Source organism: Python bivittatus, unplaced genomic scaffold, assembly GCF_059951505.1.
Source record: "Python bivittatus isolate LINGU-HERP-01145 unplaced genomic scaffold, Pbiv_v1 ctg000190_np1212, whole genome shotgun sequence".
In the NCBI taxonomy this organism is placed as follows: domain Eukaryota; kingdom Metazoa; phylum Chordata; class Lepidosauria; order Squamata; family Pythonidae; genus Python; species Python bivittatus.
The window spans coordinates 12,152,837-12,162,588 of NW_028277042.1; the positions used below are offsets into that span (position 1 = coordinate 12,152,837).

A 9,752-nucleotide genomic window follows, 5' to 3' on the forward strand; every position below is an offset into this window, starting at 1 on the left:
AGGAATAATGTTGGAAGATGCCCTGATTTTTAAACATTTCTCTGTGAGAATGATAGACTACAATTGATTCTTGTTTATTAATACTGTCTCTGCCTTGGCAGAACCCCTTTGGCAGACCATGGCATTTTAACAAAAATACACATTCAACTAATGTATTTTATATCTGTAAAGGTATTACATCCTGGAACATATCAAAACAAAAGCAAACTGGATGATGAAACCTTTGAGTTCCAAGATAACATATCATAATGAAAAGCACTGAGAGCATTTTTACAATTTTAGTTTGGTGCAAAGGACTTCAAGCAGTCCTTTGAGTGATTCCATTCCACATGATTCTAAAATCTTCCTTTGTGGAACCCTGTATTTTCTGCTCATAACAGATCACAAATCTTTCTTGGAAAGAGGACCAGAAACAAAAATATGGTTATTACAAATTGCCAGTAGGGCATGGTCCACTAAAGCAGGGTTCCTCAGCTTCAGCAACTTTAAGATGGGTGGACTTCAACTCCCAGAATTCCCCATCCAGCCACGCTGGCTGGGGAATTCTGGGAGTTGAAGTCCACCCATCTTAAAGTTGCTGAGGCTGAGGAACCCTGCACTAAAGGATCAATCACCCATGATTTCTATAGATTGGTTTGTATTGATTATATTGATTTCTGTTACAATTGCAAGCACTTCGTTCCAATAAGATCTGTGTGTATATATATATATATATATATATGTGTGTGTGTGTGTGTGTGTGTGTGTGTGTATCTAACTCACAACTGGAGGCCTTGGTACCCCTGTCCTTGATGTCAGAGAAGGCATGGATCATACTTTTTGTCTGTTATTATTTTCAGTGGTTCGGGGACAAGTAGGCAGATTTTTAACCTTTTATCTAGAGAAAATGTTCTGGGCTTAATATCCTTTATTTGTGTGTGTGTGTGTGTAATGATGATCTGGCACCAAACTTCAGAGATATGAAACTGGGGATTCTACATACAGCAGATAAAGAATTTGGCAGCCATGTGAGGTCCATGGATCATTCAACCCTAATTTATTTCTAAAATTTATAAACCACTTAAACCTAAACTGACTGTAAGAGATGTATATAATGTGTCACAACAATTACTTGAGTTTTGTCATTAATAGACTCAAAGTTGCTAATTATGTAAAACAAATGTGTTGAATCTTTGTAGGAAAAGATGACATTCATACTTGGGCAATCTTATCAATTATGGAAGGGAAGTGAGGGTTTGAGGGCATTGTATTTATTAGAATATGTAGTTTGGCCATTGCATCTTTCTTCTGTATTCTGCTCCTAGAAGAGTTGTTACTACTTTGGTAAAAATGATTAAAACAAAAACAAAAAAAAACAAAATCTCATGGGGATTTGGAAACATATATGGAAGGAGGGCAAAGCAAGTTCTAATGAAGAAAAACATGAGACAATATTCTCTTTTTCTATGGAGAATGTCTGTTGGTTTAGGAAGGGGCTCTGCTTAGAATCTCCCGTCAAGAGTGTCACAGAGTCTTAATAAGTTTATCCTCCTGAGAAGCAAAAGTTTTCCAGTAGGATAAACACTACCTGTCTGCTAACTTTCAGAACTCAACTTTAATGGCTAACACCATTAATTTACTTATACACTCAACTTCTTTGCCTCCTTTAAAACATAAAAGTGTACCCACCCTTTTCACACTTCTATATATTTTGAAGCTACATTGCAGAAGCTGAATGTGACACTTTAGGTGATGTGACTATCCATGAAGACTGAACATAATATATTTGTTTATCCTATCTGTCTGTTGACCAGACTGTAGCTTGTGATTATATCTGTATCTATGAATTTCCTCAGTCACCTTAGGTTGTTGTTTATTTATTTAAACAATTTATATGGTTGTTCATCTTATACACCATAACTTTGGTTGGCTGACAACAACTGCCTAGAGTCATTGGTACAAATTTAATCATAAAAATAAACAACATACAAAAATAACAAAATGCACATACACGAGACAGATCCTTGGACCCAATCAAGGTGCCACAATATCCATATCCCAAATATGCATGTGTCAAGCCCCATCCTGGCTCAACACCTGGGGGAAGAGCCAGGTCTTAATGGCCTTTTTGGAAGACTGGCCTGCTGTGGAGAAGGCCTTTCTTTTAGGTCTTGCCAGATGACATAGTTTAGATGTGGGAACCTGGAGTGCGGCCACCCTATCTGATCTGGTGGCGTGGGCTGATATCCTCAGGGATGGCTTCATTTTCATGTTCCAAATCAAAATATCTCTTATGATAAATTTGCATCCTTGTTACATGTTGTGGGTGTGGTCTTTGGGATTAAGTGTTTTGATTAAGATCAAATGTAGTATCTGTTCTTATCCATTTAATATCCAATATGTCCTCTATTTGAGGACTAGATTTTGTTTTATGAGCCGCCCAGGGTTATGGCACATAAGATGGGCCACCATATAAGTCTTTTAAATAAATTAATTACTGTAATAAATAAACAAATTAGAGCTTGTTGGTAGAAGAAAGGTGGGTCACACTGAAAGGTCTGTGAGATTAGCCACACTTTCCCTCTTCCCTCCCCTTCTCTCAAATTCTATTCTTGAATGTGAACATACCTTGTATTTATACACATATAACCACTAATATTTTTATGAGCTTGCAAACATTTGCCAATTTCTTCATAAATGGGACAGAAAGAAACTGCTTTCCCATTCCTGACAGTTCTTAACTAGTTCAGCTTGTTCAAGTCTCAGGTTATGGTCAAATACCCAGGAAAAGCAAGCAATCCACTAGGAATCCTTTTGCCCTGGAGAAAAATTTGCCAACCACCCATCCTGGTCCAGAACCTGACCTTGTATTGACAAATCAAAATCTTGATAGATTTCTAATAATGGCTTTCTACAGTATATTGTTACTGACCTTGATTATATCACTTGCTCTAAAGATGAAATGAAAAAATTATGTGTAATCATTATTGTAAGCTAAGAAAAGTGAGGAGGTAGGAATGAAAAAAGTTGGGGAGAAGAGTTTTTTTAAAGAGAAGTATTTGAAAGCAATTATATTTATATTGACCCTTTAGTTCTTTAGTTCCCCCTTTTCCCTGGCTATCTGGTGGTTGCTTATTATTAACCTGAGATCTCTTTCCTTTGAAAGGGTGTCCGTCACACTCTGAATTGCTTCTCTCCATGGGTACATTTTCTAATCAGTTCACATGATTGAACTTGCATCAAGTGATGCTTTACTTAATTCCTTTTCGTTTGTGTGATATGATTCTTAGAGGGACTCTCGTCAAAATTTTGGAGGGTCCTGTCAGTTTGAAAAGAACATGACCTTTAAATTGTATCAGTATGTTTGCTGGTGCATAAGGCAAAGGAAAAGGTTTGTACTGAGGGGAAACCAGTAAAAAAGAAAAAGAAAGGAAGGAAGAAGTAGGGAAAGGGAAGGGAAGGGAAGGGAAGGGAAGGGAAGGGAAGGGAAGGGAAGGGAAGGGAAGGGAAGGGAAGGGAAGGGAAGGGAAGGGAAGGGAAGGGAAGGGAAGGAAGGAAGGAAGGAAGGAAGAAAGAAAAAGAATTTCATGTGGAAGCAGCATACATGGAAACTGAAATTTGTGTTTAACTGGTTAAATAACTTGTAAGAAGATCATAATTCTTGTTTCTTACTTTTTTGGGCAGACATATGTTTCTGCTAGTTCACTTGTTGGTATGTTTTATGTGCTGCCTAATATGTTTTAGTAATATGTTAGGGTTATCTTAAAAAGTATTAAGTCCTTATTTTACTTTGGTTGTGCATTCAGCTTCATTTATTGAGTAGAATTGTTTTTATTATTATCCAGATACTGTTGTGAACTAGGAATAATGAGAGGGAAGGAAACCAGGTTTAGGACAAAAAATAAAGGTGCACCCTGTTAGCCAATGAAGTTAATTTAATGATTCTACTTCGTGAAAGCATAGGTGCTCATGAAGTTTGTCTGTTCAGTTTGTACATTGCCTGACTCCCAATGACTCTTGAGTTTCAAAAATTAAAAAAAAACCCTATAAAACAATAAAAACAACACACAATGAAAGAAGCAATGATGGCAAAACAAAGGAATGTTTTGGTTTTTTTCACCTGCTAGCAAAGAAGAGATTGTCTTGGAGGCATTTATGACTCTGAAATCCTGATGGGCCAAGTTGAAGATGGACCAGTATGAAGAAATGCAAAAGATGGGGTTTATGATCTCAGTCAAGAATATGGATCAGAGTTGATGGGAACTGAAATTCAAAACATCCAGAAGGTGCCAAGTTATTTATCCTTGATCTGGTAGGAACATCGCTGCTGGGCCTATCCTTGGATACCAATTGACCAATTATTCTGGGAAGAGATGTTTCATGAACTCTCCCCAGTTTGGACAGGTTGTGATATTATGTTACACAGTAGACTTGTATGATACGGTACTACCTCAACATGCTGTAGTTGTAGAATCTTACAATTACAGTTGTAGAAACCTTACCCATGATTACAGTTGTAGAAACTTACCAAATCAAAGAATGATTTGCTAAACAATATGCAGTTCTTCACTTGAAAGCTTGTATGTATATGATTATTTCTATACTAAGAAAAATTAAGCCATCGTATTCCATAGTAAACTGTTCTTAAAAATTAGGAGACTTTTGGAACCTAAAGACTTGCATTTGTCAATACCTTTCAATAGCAATTTTGTTTGGGAAAAACTGGATCAGTCCTGAGCTGTGTTTATCTCCCTTCAAGCATCTGATACCTCTAAGTCCAGGTTGTGATGGGGACAAATGTAGTTTCTCCTCTGCTTCATTCTGCAGCTTTCCTGCATTTTCTTAGGTGATCATCAGTGGAAATGTAACCACATTAATGATGTTCCAAAACTGGCTTGCAGTTTGTCAAACATTTTCTTTCCCTCTAGGAAAGGCTTCTGTTTGTCTCTGTTATTCTCAAGAGATTGTAAATTTCTTTTGACAACTGCTGGCACTATTCTATTGTACAACTTTCCCACATGTACCAGTTTCCCCGGCTGCCTCCTCTTCCCGATCGGAGAAGAAGACCCCATGAGAATAGTGTCCTTCTGATGTCTCCCCTTGAGATTGAGTTGAAATGTGGGAAGTTTAGCAAGAGGCTCATGTGGTGAAAAAGAGAATATTCTTCCATATGCCCCTTGGCCAGAGCACCCCACTCCACCTAGAATAATATCATGGCAATACTCTTCTTTGAAACCAATGCTGAAAATAAATTCTCTTTCCAGGAAATGAATGAGAAAGGGTAGACAATAAGGCTGAAGTGTTCTGGGTGGCCCTAAACAGCATGGCAAGATTTCCACTGCAGACTTTCAGGATAAAAACGTAGAAGTCAAAGGGGTAGAGATGGGTGACCACAGCATCTCTGTTGCTCCACACTCGGACAGATTTTGAATGCCTGAAGAGGACTATAATGTTGTTTGTTTGTAGATTAGGAGTTGATTAAATATACCAATAGTCATAAATATCACAGTATAATAAATCACATAACTGACTGTTGGAAGATTAGTTTTACCTTTCATGAAATGCTAATGTTGGTTTTGTTTTTGTTTCACCGTATTGTCTTTCTCTTTAAAAATTACAGCTTTACTACAGAAAGCTAATTTCATAATACAGTATTAACTCAATATTGCATAAATTACATTTGTCAGATTGCATTGTTATGGATGTACAAAGCCCCAAATTTACAACCAAAAGCTCTCCAAAGACATGTATTCATAATTTCCTACAATGAACCATATGCCACAATATAGTCTTAAGGAATTACACATGTTAATGCCGGGCACAAATTCTGCTGTTTCATTTTGAGCTGCAAACGGAATGCATATATTTCAGTTCATTTGTGTGCATTCATTTTCGTTGCAATTACATATGCTGAAAGTGTAATGCACTGAAAATATTTAATACCTGAAGCTTTTTTTTTTTGTTTAAAGCCACATGTTGCCATTGTAATTTGTAGGAGCAGAGTTTTATTTATTTATATATAATGACTATCTCGACCATCAGAGCATGATACTCACTGGCTTCTTTCAATACTTAAAATATTCAAAATATATTCATAACTAAAATGAGGCCTTCATATTGGCAGGAACCACATTCTAGAGTATTAATACAATTAAAAAAATAAAAATACCTGCTGTGAACACATAGATCTGTTTTCAGTCATTTGATCCTTGCAAAATCTTGTGTTAGAAGAAGCAACCACGTCTCTCTGAATAATGTGTGGGTTAGGCCTTCTCTAGAGCTAAATTATATGTAGTATATATTATATGTTCCAAATGCAGCAATATAACTCTTATAGCTTGAAAATGTACATCTCGGTATTACTTTGAGAGAAAGGATTCCTTGAAAAGCGTGTTTTCAGAAAATCACTCTGTTCTGAGCACCTATTTTCAGAGAAAATAGGGATTTAAATATATAGTCATTTCAGAGATTTTTCTTTTTTAAAAAAAAAATACTCAGATTAATTTGGAAACAGAAAGGCATAAAATCTTGTGTGAAAAATGTGCAAGTCCTATGGACCAGAAATAGATGTATTTTTCCCCCTAGCCTCTTTTCCTTCTGGATGGCGATGGGTCGCTGAAAAACGTAGCCAGGTCTGGCAAAATTGCATACAGAGAGCAACCATTAAAAAAAAAAGAAAAGCAGCTAGCTTGGTTTCCATACAAGTGATTGAATTGTGGCTGATTTTGTTGTGTGTGTTTTTTTTTAATGCAGAGTGTTTTCACTTGCAAGATAGAAACCGTTTTTTTTCTCTTTGCAACGTAACCTAGCCTACCCATGTCAACGAAATTACCAGCGAGCTAAAAAAAAAAGAAAAAAAAAAAAGGTTTTTTTGGGGGCAGGGAAGAAGTGGGGAGCCTGTGAGATTGTGCAACCTCTATAGGTTTTAAACACACAGTGTCTAATCAGACCTTGACAGATCCATTGTAAATCAAAGGTCTGGTAAGCGGAGATGCCAGAAATGTTTGATCTCACTCCAAGCCTTGAAACAACTTGCTTATTTTTTCCTGCCGCTTGGTTCTTCGCTAAAATAAAACATTGAGAGATGAATGTTCTGACAGGTCATTGTGTGTCAAACTGTCACTCTGTAATGGTTACATATTTCAGCTGGATTGGGGTGTTTGGGGGTGGGGGGAAGGAAAAGGCCTGCAAGAATGGAACAGCCAAAGGAGGCTGTTGGGCGGGGGGGGGAGACACAAAGAGCTAAGATTTCAGCTCATTCCTTGTGGCTGATCTTCATTTCAACCAAACACTTGTCACATTCAGGGTGGCTGTGGACTGTGGAGAAGGAGGGAGGGAGGAAGGGGGGGGGCTAGTTTTATAAATTTTTAATGATATTGGGCCCAACCGGTGCTTGGAAATTTGCTGTACTTTAATTTTTTTTTTTCTTCGTTAGCACAGGCTCGCTAATGCATCGGAGTGCTAAGAGCATGTCCTAGGGATGCGGTGATAATTGTGTTGTTAATAATATTGTGGCACTAGTAATGTTCGCCTGGTAATCAAGCCATGCGATTTTTTTTAATATATTCAGTTATTACACTGCATCTTGTACAAATCATGTCAATTACAATTGCCAGTCTATGACAGTTAAAATAATTGTCTGCATATTCTAGAATTTTCTATTGGCTTGGCTAATCAAGCTAAAAAAAAAAAAAATCTATGCATTAGTTGCATTTTTTGGGAGGGGGCTCTGTCTGTTTCTGCTTCTAAATCATTTGTCCGTCTACTTCCAAAGTCAGAAAAGGGAGTAGACTACTTTAATAACATACATGCAGACCATTTTCTACTAGAATGAGACGTAATCAGGTGAATGAAGAATAATGCGAACTGTAAGAGGAGATACATTTTTGGATGTATTTATCTGTCTATTTGACTTTTTTTTTTTTTTTAAAGGGCTTATTTGTGTGTAAGTATGTGTACAGAACCATTTTCAAAATCTCCCACCCCTCCAAAAAACCCTCAGGATTAAAAGAATTGTGCCCTGCACCCTGCTGGGAGTGAATTTGAGTATTTTGGTTGGAGCAGATCAATATGGGAGAAATGCTAACCAGAATGAGGTGTTAGCTCTCCCTTAAAAAAATCCCTGGTCGTTGCACTTACTCTGTCGACTTTATAGAGTGGCCTAGAGGTCTCTATCTTTGTACCCGAAGAGTTCTTTCAAGGATGCTGATTTTCCAAGAGTTTCCCTGACTGGCTACATGATCATACAATGAACGCAACAGCAGTCCAGGAAGTGCTGAAAAAAAAAAATAGAGAAGATCTCTCAGGTATCTTAGAAAATTCATGAAGGCAATGCAACTTCTTTCCAAACCCTGCTTGACCCAATCATTTCCCCTAAGATACTTAGTTTGTTTTTTAAAAATGGCATTTTCTATGCACGACACGCCTAGCACTTTTAAACTGCAAACCTTTACACCTGTAACACATCAGGATGGATTTGTTCGTAAAATGGCACACACTACGTTGTGCTTATACGGACAAGTGTTTAGCGTTCAGCTATTCAGTGCTGGATTCTGGATTCAAATGACACCCATTTGAAACATAAATGTTGATGGTTAGCAAAAGCAGGCATTCTTTAAAATGAAAGAGAGAGAGAGAGAAAGAGAAAGAGAAAGAGAAAGAGAAAGAGAGAGATCTATGGGGCAAGCAGTGAGAGAAGGAATATTAAATTCCATGAAATATGGCAATTTTTTTTTAGATTTGTCTTCGTACTTGCAAGCACGGTGGTTTGGATGGCAAATTAGTATTATGTATTTGCACTTCTTTTTGTTTGGAATTAGCAAAGCCAAGCCTAACAGGTTCAGAAGAAACATGGCAGTTGTGGTGACCAGAAGGCTATTCTTCTTCTTCTGGATGACCATTCTTCACTAAGAAGGTTTCAAAATTCTTATGAATAGCTATAGCTGTTAGAAACCATCTTGTTCCTCCCTCCTGCAATTAACTGTTAGCTGCTAATCGTTTTAGGGGTTTCTTGCAATTTTAACATTTCTCTTTATCGTTGCTGTGTTGTATGCTGGTTTTTTATTGTGTTTGGTCTTGGACTGTAAATACATTTTGGTTGATTGTAGCATGGCAGAAATTAAGTCTAGTAGTTTCCACTTTTTGGAGAAGAGTGATTGTATTACATACACAAGACAATGGGCTGGCATGGAAGTGTATCAGCTATGCAAGAACATTAGCTGAGTAAAGGCCAATGGCAGAGCATGAAGAGGAATATTAAGTGTGATGGTACCATAATTAAGCTAGAAAGAAGAATGAATTGGGATCAGATGGATCTCTTGGCGAAATAAGAAATAACAAAGTGCTGTTTGAGGAATGCCAACTGAATGTGACTGGGTTTTGTGTTTGTGTGTGTTTTTTTGTGGAATAACTAAGCTGGGTGATCCAAAGTGGAGATTAACAAGCATCTGGTGGGAGTTTTCTGAATAACCAGGGTCCACCCTTTGTCCATGGGTCAGGGAAATATAGTTTGGGAAGTCAAACTATTGCTATGGTGACCTGCTTCATTTCAAGCAAGAGAGATCCATAACTTTTCAGTAGTCACCTACAGATGTTCAAGTAGGTGGCATAGAAATACAGTGGTACCTCTAGTTACAAAGTTAATCCGTTCTGTGACTCTGGTTGCAACTCGAGTTGGTCTCAAGTTGAGGTAAAGTTTCCCATAAGGTTCACTGTAAATACGGTTAATCTGTTCCACCCTCCGAATTTGGTCGCACCACGAGGCAAATTTCCCC

General features: G+C 37.5%; 1 pseudogene; it reads left to right on the forward strand.

Moving 5' to 3' along the window:
• Nucleotides 1–2,320: 2,320 nt before the first annotated feature.
• Nucleotides 2,321–2,453, forward strand: LOC112542371 (U2 spliceosomal RNA; annotated as a pseudogene).
• The last annotated feature ends 7,299 nt before the right edge of the window (nt 2,454–9,752 follow it).